Source organism: Mugil cephalus, chromosome 1 (assembly GCF_022458985.1).
Source record: "Mugil cephalus isolate CIBA_MC_2020 chromosome 1, CIBA_Mcephalus_1.1, whole genome shotgun sequence".
Taxonomy (NCBI): Eukaryota; Metazoa; Chordata; class Actinopteri; order Mugiliformes; family Mugilidae; genus Mugil; species Mugil cephalus.
In genome coordinates this window covers 49,509,075-49,521,553 of record NC_061770.1, presented here as the reverse complement: position 1 = coordinate 49,521,553, position 12,479 = coordinate 49,509,075, and positions in this window count along the sequence as shown.

Genomic DNA, 12,479 nt, shown 5'->3' with positions numbered 1-12,479 from the left:
GAGAAAGCACAGGTGACAAGAAAGAAGGAAGAGATGGGAATCACGGGGAAATGCACACGGAAAGCATTCCACTTTTCATGTTATGAAGAAGCACAGAGGGAGCACAGAGAGACCTTTAGGGTGGAACAGAAACTCTGCATTTTTCAGAATGCAGACTGATCCACGTGTTTTCTAGTGCCGCATTGATAGATGGGAAATCCTCCAGAGCTGGAATTGGTTATTGATGAACAATGCTGCATAAAAGTTAAACTGCAGCCAGCATCTCCTGGCTGACACACTGCCGATTCCTGCCAAAATACTGCCTTGCCTCGGTTGCTTAGCTCATGGAAAATCGTCAGCCCGGTCCCTCCGTAGAGCAGAAAGTCGGATTCTTGTAATGCGGAAGGCCAAAAAGGAAGTGTAAAGACAAGGACTGCAATAAAAAGTTGCAAAGAAAAATGATGGTGTGTTTTAGACATCAAAACAAGGTCCCCTGGAATTCATAGTTTTTTCTTTTGCATGATTTAAATTGAAACTATTGAAACTGATGCAGGGTTTGTATTTTTGCGGCCTGCTTGTCAGTGGTTGACCTGCAGAAAGTTGTCTATGTCAGGTAAATATACCTGGAGTCTGTGCAGAAATAACTACTGCACAGAAAAGTATGTGCAACCACAGAACTGTCTAGGGATAAGTTTTTGTAGCCTCCGATCCTTTGATATTGACTATTGTCTGATCTGAAATTTCTTCCCCAGGAGATTAGGCTTTTCTTATCTTACTTTTAATCCCTAGATACCGAGCCATGTTAATATAGCGCCGACAGGGTAGCTCATACCTTAGCTTCAGAAGCTCCAAAAGACTGAAAATCTTCGTTCTCTTCTAGTGAATTGGTCATCCAACACCATAAACTCTGTAACACTCATCTAGACGCTGTCTCTAGGAAATGATCCTGTTCTTTTAAATGCAGCATTTAGTGCTTTTCAAGTGTACTCCATGGATTCAGTTTAGTCATTTTTCTTTGTAAGTGGTGAACCAGGTTGGTAGTACTGAATGATGAACTCCTGCTAATACCTCACCTCCTCATTGAACACTTTCAATTACTGTCTGACTGACATTAGAGGATTTTGGTCCCTCTTCTTCTTCTTCCTCTCCTGTTTCAGTGGCGGTCGCCTAGCGCCAAAGCCGGCAAAAAAAATTGAAGAAGAAGACGTTTTGGCTCGGTATTGGTTCATGGCAGACCTAAAACAAATAACTTGATTGTAAAAATACCGATCTCCCAATACTGATCGGGACATCCATAGTCAACAAGTCACACTGAAAAACTGCCAACAGAAAACCTCTCAGAACCTCAATGGGGAGTCGTTCATGCTAAAACAAATTTGATGAGGTTGGTGGTATGGAGGTACGGTTCAAAATCCAGTGGCATCTGTCTGTTGCCAAACTAAGCAGCACACTTCAAACCACAAAAAGCAACTTTCCTTCATTATACCTGCATATACTTTACAATGTAACACAAAAATAGGAAAAAATGAGAAAAAAATGAAAGATAACATGTAGTAGAAATACCTTTGTTGTCAGCCGCAGTCGTCTGGCTGCTATTAGCAGAGTTAGTGGATGCCAGCTGTAGAAAGAAAAAAAAAGAAAATGACATATTATTATTTTAAGCACTATGTAAATGTAGTAAATGCATACCTTGTTCTTTTACTTGACTGCTGTTGTGCAGCACAAGGGATTCTGTGCAATCAAGCAGCTGATTCCCCAGTCATAACTGAATGGTCCTAGATTTATTAATAACTACTGCGGCTCCCACTCACAATGTGGATAAATCTGTACCCGTGACACATTCTGCCAAACAGCACAGCCTGATAGTCTCATATTTTTGCTGGCAGACCGAGATGAGAAGCAGAGGACCGCGCGGCGCCTTCGACTGAACCGCTCAAACGACTAGAGGGAGGACTCTGAATGACACGTTCACGTGGTGCGGGAGAGAGCTGAAAGAGGAAGTGGGATGAGTGTATGCGTGCGCCGGCTTCTTCTACATCATGTCAGATGTCACATTTGCCTAGTTAAAAGGGGACAAATTACGCCAAAACCTCTCCATCTCTGTCTGTTTCTATCTCTCAAATGTCCAGTTTGTTTACTATGCGTCTGTCTGACTTCCTTTTCACGATCCCTCTGTTTAGGTTCTCATTTTCAGTGCACATATAAAACTATAGCAACTAGTCCCGGTGCTCTAGTTGTATTTGTTGCAGTTGTGGCGACTGCAGGGAGGCTGATATTCTCAACTTTTCGCCAGGTTCTGCTTTTTCTGCTCTGTATGTTCTCATGACGTGAGACGAGGAGTGACCCCAGTTTAAACTCTCGTCTTGGCTGTCCGCTTTCTTTAACCGTCACACTCTCTTCTGCTACTTCCCTTGTTAAAACGTTAGCGCTCTCTCAGCCTGTCCTGATATTTTCCCCCTCTGTCCTGCCAACGCGCTATTAGCATTACGGCCGCTGACATGTGAGTAAGTGATACAGGAGAGAGGCTGAGGGAGACTGACATCGGAGGACACAGGACGGGGGGGAGGGAGGGGGGTTGGACAGATTCTGAGATTATGCAATATTGTATCTGACAGAAAAAAAAAAGTGTCCCAAGTGTGTGTTTGCTGAGTAGTTGCGTGTGTGAGTTTGAGTGTGTGTGCGTATGTCCCTGTTTAACTCTGTCCTTATTGCGCTTTATGATCCACGTAACAAATGGCCCGTACGTAATGCAATCTCCAGCAGAGCATAAATGAGTTGGTGAAGATAGGCCTGTCACTCGGGCCCTGCCAATAGCTCTGTCTACGTCAGTGTGCGTGTGTGCGCGGCCCGTCTTTGAGCACGCATGAGTGCGCCGATGAGCTGGTTTGTGTGGGAGTGTGTCCGTGCTCATGGCGCGTGCAAGCGAGATGTATGCGTGTGCGCACGTGCAAAACAAAAAGCCATCGGGTCAACAGCCAAGCCAGGGCTGGCTTTCAAAGCCAGACCGGGGGAGAAGACTAATGTCCAGAGACAGCGAGTGTATACAGTATGCGTCTGGTGTGCGGGAGAGAAAGGGGGTGAGAGGTGTAGAGAAAGAGGGAGAAAGGCAGAAAGAGAGAGAGAGGGTAAGGCGAAAGTGGAGGGACAAAGAGGTGGGAGAGAAGAAATTCAAATGACAGGCGGAGGCGGAGGCAGAGGCGGAGGTGGAGACGAGACATTACAGAGCAAGTCGGGAAGAAAACAAACATTTAAAGAATGTGTCTGAGCGACAAATTGCTTTCATTCAAATCTACAAATACAAAATAGGTCGTTTTTAATTCAAGCTGTAAATTGGAGCTGTATAATATTTTTAGTTTGTTTTGCCACATTAGAAAAAGCACGGTGCGTCCGTGTTGTCAGAATAATCGGACAGTTGGGTTCCCAACTGGGAAGCAAAAATTGTTGCCCTTTTTCCCCATCTGTCAATTTATGTTTTTTGTGCATGTTTAAATGTGTCATATGTTATAGCTTTCCCAACTTTAACTATTTTCTAATGCAGGTGTATGAAACTGAGCGAGCGTGAAATAAGAGAATGTTAATGCTTTTAGTCCAGTCCACAGTTACAAAGTGTGGAATCTTTAATTCAAGCTGTAAACTTCATTTGACGTGTCTTACAAAGTTGTGTAACACATTTTTGCATATGTGTGTTGTTGTGTCGTTGTTTTGTTTTTGTTTTTTTGTTAAAAAAGAAAAAGCACTAGTTTTACCAGCTGGTGTGTTCATGATGTCAGAATAATTGGACAAGCAGGTTCTCGACTGGGAAAATTCTTCTCAACGCAACTCATCGAGAGAGTTGACAAAAAATTTGCTGGGACGCAGAAAAATGGTGTGTGCACACAAAGCAAAGCTCAGCCCGGCACATACTACAATTTTGTCACTTCCCAGCTGCAGCTACATAACATCACACTGGGTGTTTTAGAACATGTATATTTTTAAATGTGTCATATGTCATAGCTCCCCCGTAAGTCTAACTATAGCTCCATTTTCCAGTGCAGGCGTCATAATTATATTATCAATAATATTTACAAGTGCCACTTATATATTTGATTTAATATGGCCTAAGTTAAATTATCCACCAGGTTATTAGCATGGCTATGTTAGCAGTCACATGCTATATGCTGTATATAACTAGTATTCATAAAAATGGCATCAGATTTTCATATTATATAATGATGACAATAACATTTACATATGTCAGTTATATTTTCAATTTATTTCAATGTCTTAATAAATATGACCTAAAGTAGTTTATTACTCCAAGACTTGCATAGCTAGCTTAGTGGTCACAAGCTATGTACTATATGTAACCCAAGACATTACACCATTTTTTATAGCTTAATTATATGATTAACACTATTTTAAAAGGTCAAGTAAAATATATAGTTGTACTTGACCTAAACTGACTCTTAATTCCACAGGTAATTAGCAGTTAGTAGTATGTAAATGGTATCAACAAAGGGTTAACTTGCTCACTCACCTGACAGTCTCACCCATACGTTGGGATTTATATGTAAACATTGTCCGTATGCTATAAAAATCACTAATCTAATCTAATCTAATCTAATCTAAATATAACATCTCAATAAATACAATATGCCCTAGCTTGGTCTGTTATGCTACTGAAAATTAGCTTGGCTAATTTAATATGGCTGAATTTGGTCAGTTTTATAGGAAACTAGCAAGATGACTAACATGTCTGGCAGAAGTAGAAATTGTCTTATCAGTATAAATAAGACTTTAATAAAAAATAAGCCACTATTTTTTTCGTATTCATGCCAAGTCATGATACATTTCGTTTTAAGCTTACGTGACAAATAGGGTCGTATTTACAACTACATAGACCACCTATCCAGCCATGGGCTTAAATATAGAAAGTAATTGCAAATTAAATGGCACTGGTGGTCCAGAACGTTGGAATTAGATGTCTCGCGCAAATGATTCAGCCCCCATTTGACGAGGGAAGAGAAAGAGACCTATTAAAGCTCTAGCACTGTAGCACTGCTGCAATAGCGGCGAAACAACAGAGCGGTGAAACAACAGAGCCTCCAGAAAGAGAGACAGACAGACAGACAGCTAGTACAAGGGGCTGAAAAAAAAAAGAGGAATGGGTGAGACATGGAAGGGTAGAAAGAGAGAGAGAGAGAGACTGCAGAGATATGAGTGAGTCTGCAGCAAGAGGGTGAAACACTGCAGAAAGGAGGGGAGGGGGGGCTGTATATTCAGCATTAGCACACATCACACAGTGAGGGGTGCAGAAGCTTTCAGCGAGCGAGGCGTTTAAACAGGATTTTTACCCAGAAAGGATTCACTCTCTACTGTGCGTTTGATAAGCTAGGAGGGAGAGACAGACCTTGGTGAACATGAGGAGGAAAATCAAAGGCAAAGGTCTGAAGAAAAACGGGAAAATGTGTGTGTCAAATCAAAATCCGCATAAATAAACGGCGAAAGGGTCACAATCAGGGCTGTCAGAATACGTTTTGATTATTTCATTTTGCTGTTCCCAAATGATACACTTTAGGCCCTTTGCTTTCCGATTCTTCTTTATTTACATTCAGAATACTGGATATGTGTGCACCTGGTGACCGACGAACACTCTCACTTGTTAATGACTGCAGGAAAAAAAGGGGGTAAGCGGTCATCTCACTGCAGCAAAACGGGATCAAATGGCAAATAAGTGAAGGAAAGACGAGACAGCGAGAGGATCACACAGAGGGGCACGAGTTGACGGATCGTTACTGACAGTTGACCTCCGACCTGACGCTGGAGCAGGCTACTGTTAGCACTTGAAACTTTTACTGTCGTCATTTTATCTTTTGAACATGGCGTCAGTCTACTACATCACCCGGGGATATATTATATTTCAAGTCTCAAATGTCAGTGTTTTGACTGAGCGCTTTTACGTGTAATGTGAGCTTTAGTGTATGGGTTCAACAAAGACTCGTGGATAAGTTTCATGTGTGGTTTGATGTCAGTGACAAGCCATGCTGTTTGCACACTGACTCTGAAACTCTTGTCTGTTGTTGAAGTTTCCGCGAAAAGGTTCAAATTTATCCCTTTTTTTCCCCTGTCAAAAGGCTTTTTGGCCCCTCTGAGCCACTGTAAATTCAAATGTTGCAATATAAACTGGTAGGAAAACAAAACTTTTGGCTAATGTGTCCCTGAGGCCTTAACAAAGAAGAACGACATGTAGACTACAAAAGATAATATGCTGAATTGTGTACTGAATTAATCAGGCACTCTTTGTAAAGTTTCCCACCAATCTAATCAAGCTATATAACCCAAACCATAAAGGCTCTTATAGTACTGAGGGACACAGATGTCTTAACCTGTCAAGGTTAAACTGCAAGCTATTTATACTGGTGTGCTCGTCAGTATGACGCCCCCTGTAAAAACTGTAAAAAGTGTTGGGTTAATTTTTGTTTCTACTTCCTTGTCAAAAACGAATGCTACGAACGTTTGTATCTCTGAACCTTCTCAGTGAACCTTTCCTCGTTGGGTTGGACCAAAACAATCATTTTCACATAGCGGGGATGAAGAAGCAGACAGAAATACTAACACGGAAGTTAGGGTCCACTGTGTAGTAGCAATCATAAGCAAGATGGGACCAAAGGAAAAGGATGAGCTGAGGCACACATTAGTGAGGAGGTTGGGGTGGATGGAAATTATATTCTGTGCTATGTCACACACGTTCTTTGGTCTGAATGTTAAGGAGTTAGAACACAAAACACCCTCTGGTAAAAGAAGCGGTATCTAGAGGGAAGGCTGTCGATTTGTAACGTGCTGTGAAATTCTGCTTGAAAACTGCGTTTGAGAAACACTTTGCGCTTCCACTGCCGCCATTAGTCCTGAAGGGCACTTAACCCTCTTTTGCTCCAGTGAAGCTGCTCCGTGATCGACAGAAGATTGATGCTACCGTGCCGAGTGGCTTCCCGTAAGAAAGTAGCCGTTAAGAAAAAAGAAAAAAAAAAAAACGTGGCATAGAGCAACCTTCCTTGCTACTATTTCAGCCCTTTTGACCTCACCGAGATGTTCCAGCCACCGAATGGTGTCACAAATTAACTTATGTAATGGGCTGAAATCAAATTAAAAGTTAACCTCCGACCTCCATATGCTCAGATAATAATCCTCATGTCATCTGTCCATCCTTTTATACCACTGTTTTTTTTTCTTCTCTTGTCCTTTACACCCATTCACTCTAAATTACAAATGACTAGCTGGCTTTAACGCCCCCTTGAGATATGCCCTTATCATAGTCGCCCCCTCCACTTTTTGCTTTTAGTCAGGGATTTCCCTCCTCTATAAGTAGTAGTTAGCGATGTGATTCATGAGCGGCAAGCCTCAGAGAAAGAGAGGAAGGGAGGGAGGGAGGGATGGAGGGAGGGAGGGAGGGAGGGAGGGAGGTGAGGATGGGAGACAGAGACAGATTGCAGCATTTAACAGGCTGCCCTGGGGAGCCACTGAAGGTGATAGAGAGGGAGAAAGACACATATGGAGGGAGAGGGATGCAAGATAGAGAGAAAGAGACATGTATTGTAGGAAGAGGGTGGTTAAAAAAAAAAACTCTGGCTGGGTGAGAAAAATTGGATTCAGAAAAGACTCAGCTAGCATAAATAGTCCAGATGGACGCACACATGCACAAGCTCCTACTGTACACACATATAGCACGAAACACACACACACACACACACCCTCCTTTCCGGACTCCCTTCTCCCCTCACACAGTGCGATGCACTTCATTTACAACAAGGTTTTCCTTTGGGGAATATACCTCTCAGAGCTGTTTTCCTCACACTTCTGTCACATTTCTTTTTCCGTTCCCAGCTGGGCTTTTTCCTCCATTCCCTGATCTCGGAGCCAAGTCTTCATGGTATAAACCTAATAAATATTAAATTACTTATATAATGTCCAAGAGAGCCACTTGCCGCTTGTCAGAGACGATTAAAATCACAGCCAGCCTAGTGTTCCTGTCTGCTCCAGGACCCAAACTTATTACTGGAAAGGTTCATCGGTTTGAAAATCCAAACTAGGTCCACTGGCTTTAGGCGACTTAAGGCTGGAACTGACTATTATTTTTATTATTGGTCCATTCGTTGATTAGCGTCCTCATGTGCGATTTATAATTGGCCCATAATAAGTCAGGTTACGGTGGACGTTTTACAATTTTACAGACAGAGCCAAAGTTGATCGTGACAAGCATTGAAAAATAATCAGATATTCAGAGCAGGGAAAGCGGAAGCAGTGACATTTGGAATTTATTATCTTATTCGTCAATAGATCAGTCCGCTTTTAAGTAGATTTTCATGTAACCTTTTGTCACTTTGCAACTTCTTTTGCTGTATAACATCATGTGACATTTCACGGATAATTTCACTTCATAAAGTAAAATGACTGAAACTGCTGAACAGGCAGCTAGTGGGATAACACATTAGAAAATTGGTTGCTGAAATTAGCTTAAATTGCATTTGTCTGACTCATCCATAACATCTATAAATACATTTAAACTGTGAATATTAGATTAGATTACGTTTCGTTAGATTAGGTTACATTAGATTAGATTAGGTTACATTACATTAGATTAGGTTACATTACATTGGAGTTTTTCTTGGGCAGTCAAGAGAACACCTCCTCTCCTGGATTTAACCTATTTGAACGTCACACCTTCCCTTTATTGTCTTTGATTGATCCCTTGACATGACAAATTATCAAATTATCTCAAGAAAACAGAATAAATATATGATATGGCATTGCAATCATACTCAAACCACTCAAACCAGGCTGTAAACATATTTACTTCTCCTGTAAAGTTGTACATTTCAACATGGAGGTCTATGGGGATTAATTCGCTTTTGGGGCAAGCCTCAAGTGGCCATTTGAGGAACTGCAGTTTTTTGTCATTTGTGTTGCCGTCATTTTTCAGCCTCAAAGGAAGTCACGTGTCACTTCTACACATGTGCGCTTGTCAGTCTGGCTCAGTCTATAAACACTAGGCTGTGCCTTTTTTGACAATCGGGTTAATTTTTGTTTCCTCTTTCTGCTTCATTTTTTCGATGAAAAAAAAAAGTTTTTATCTCCGAACCTCCTGAGTTATCCTTTCCTCATGTGTTCCATCTTTATCGGTCAAAAAAAAATAATTTGAAAATTGCGGAGATGGAGGAGCAGCCAGAAATACTAAAGCGGAAACACGCTAACACCAAGTTGACCAATCACAACTCTTGTGGTCTGCGTCACCTTGTTACATTTCTGCTGAGGTGGACATCATGTACAGCTTTAGGTTCTGTGAAGGGTCTGCATACGGTCTGGGCTGTCTCCTACTAACAGCCTAAACCACCTAATAGTAGATAATCAAATAAATTTGTGAAGCCCAATTTCTCTAGTTCGTCCACGAACCAGAGGGATAGCAATTCAGTATGCAGTGCACCACATGCACCAGTTTCATTGATGCACTGGCATTGGTTTGTAAATGTGTACGCGCTTGCATGAACAAATGAATAGATTGTGACTGTAAAGCTCTTGAGTTGAAAAAAAAAGGGTTGAAAAGCACTAAATACAAGAATCAGCACCAACCCTAACCCTAACCCCTAACACGAAAAACAGTGTCAGTGTCCTCATATTGTGCACAAACTAGCACTTTGACTTGAAGTCTACACAGGCTAGCCAAATGATTAATTGGTCCAATACCACTCTAGTCAGTTCATGAATATTTAAATCCATGACTGATAGCTGATAGGATTAATCCATGATGAACATAAGACAGGCACGTTTTACACCACATTCACAGAACAGTGCTTGAGGAAAAACAAAATTTGGTATCTGTACGTCATGATAAAATTAAAACCCCACTGGGAAAGATGCCTAAAAGATAAATGAGCGTCATAAAAGCGTTAAGTAGCCCAGGAGGGATGCAATAATTACATGTCAAAATAAGGTGACATACCGGATTCATTACCACATGCTCCAGAGGGAGGATGCATCATTCGAGGGAGGAAACATTGCTAGGGTTTTTCTTTTCTTTTCTTTGTGCCAAGAAAAAAGGGAAACCTTCAGCTGGAGCTTTCTTTGTCTAACTCTCCATCTCTTGTGACCCTGCCTCTGCTTTTTTTCCCCCTTCTCTTACATAACATACGCCATTTGGTGGGCTGTTTTTATCCGCCTTATAGTTTTCGTCAGCGCTCGCGTTTGTAGCCTGAGCGGACTCATGCTCTTGTCCCTTTTTATCTCCTCTTCTGTCCTCTTCTGCACTCCACCCTTCAATTTTACACCCACTCAGTTGTTGTTTCCAGCTCATCTACGCTGATTTACCCCACACTCTCGCTGTGCTCTTCCTCCCCCCTGTGCCTCATCTGAGGACACTTTGCCTGTGTTTGGCCGGGTGACCAGATGTGCGTTGGTGCTGAGAGTGTGATGCTGAACGAGCTGAACATCTGCTCAAAGTTGAGCTTACAGTACATGAGGTGGACCGAGTTGCTTGTCTCAAGCTCCGTGCAGGCAGGAGTCCTCAGTTCAAACTGCTGCTGTTGGAGCTTAATTACAGATTCTAATGGACTCTTGATTGTCAGGAGGTTCTAATAGAGGTAGAATTGAGCTCTGATTGCCTCTGATGGTCATAAAATCCTGTCTGATGCAGAGAACAGAGCAATAATGGATGTAACATCCACAAGATTATCTTCTTAACATTGCTATATTGTATTATTAAATGTGCTTTGACCCCTAGCTTAAGAGATTAACCTGCATGGATCTATGCTTTACGCGTAGTTACAGTATTAATAACGGTCTTTCCGTCCATCAAAGCCAACAATCAGCTGCATAGTACATCAACATTATCACAGATTAACAAAAGCTAACCTAAAACGTACCTCAAAACATAGGAAAATCACTGGTTTCTGTGTGTTTAGTCGTCACATCCACCCATCCATGTGTTCCCTTTCACTTCCTGACCACTTTTATTATTTAAACCTGTTCCGCTAGCTGTTAAATTCTGCAGCCCAGCTCCCTCCGGCCTCTGTTCTCGAGCCATGACTGGCTAATGCTGAAGCACATTGTACCTGCTCACTAAAAATAGCTCAACAGCAGTTAATGGCTTTACATAAGTCAGTGGGTGTGGAGGGTCCGTGTGGTGAGAGGGCAAAATAGTTGCGATTCCTCAGGGGTAGAGGGGGATAATGGCTGGTGTTATGTGAGAATACCTATACAATGGGTGACATACAATATATATAGCAGCCAATTAGAGTGGCATGTAGCCACGGTGTCAATGATTGGCCTATTCCTGATGTGTGGTGAGGGCTACTGACTAGATTTTCAGAGTTTGACTTCAGCTGTGTGTCTTTGAGCTGTTTTAATGTCGATTTATAAAGGTGTGCAGCAGTGAAAGTCCTTACACAACCTCTCTTTTTTAGCTGTGCTACTAGCGTATGTGGTTGCTGCATTTTCACTGCATATTGTCCCTGTGGTCACAGATTTTGGGTACACGTTGACATCTGCATAGGTGTCAAGATTCTCACGGACTTGGGAAGGTGACAGAAACAGGCTAAACGTTGATCGTAAACACTATTTCTGTTGATAGCACTAGCATATTTTTTAACACTTTTCAGTTAGCTCTGTACCTCGCTGCCATGGCAAGTATTGGGCAAACATCTTTTGACTTGATGGGGACACTGTCTATTAGATTGATTATGTTTTTTACAGTTCATCCTGTCTGGACAACGATTGTTGAAAAATTGATTGAAAAAAGCCAACATCTTGATAGAGACGGAGGAAGGCCTTGGGTTACCAAAGTTATTTTAGTATTCTGCGAAATAGCCACGTTCAATATATATATAAAATTTGTCTGGTAACATGCCATGGGATTTCATTGATCCCAATGGCACCCAATTGGATAGTCCTACACCAAATAGAGCCATTTTGTTGTGATCAGCTCAACTCTGTGCTCAAATGACATGTATAACCACATCGCTCTTACTCTTCTGTCAATCACAGCACGAAGCCTGGCCAAACAATTTGATTGGCTCGGTAGATATTTGTCTAAGCATAATCAGTTCCCAACGGAGCAACTCCAGACCTACTTTCCCCCATGACAATGTTGCAAGTGTGGGATGTTCTGGATGGCTTCCGGGCTAGTCTTAGTCAATGGTTGGACATTGCCTAACACGTTTTGCTGCTTTTCTCTCTCGCTGTAAATAAAACATTACAGATTTTACTTACTGGACTCTTTCGTGAAACAGAACAAAACCATTAAGGTTTCCATCATAGAAATCAAGCATGGTTGTTGTGCGCAAAGCCCTAGCTTTTAAGGCCGTTGTCTTTACCCGGTTTCTTTTATAAGTACACGACATGCAGTAGTTCATGTAATAGGAGGAGATACGAATAGGGGCCACTTGTAAGAGGAGACTATTCACACACATTCAATGTAATTTGCAATTGATACACAAAGCACGTATCCCTGTCATCAAACATTAACGCATTCA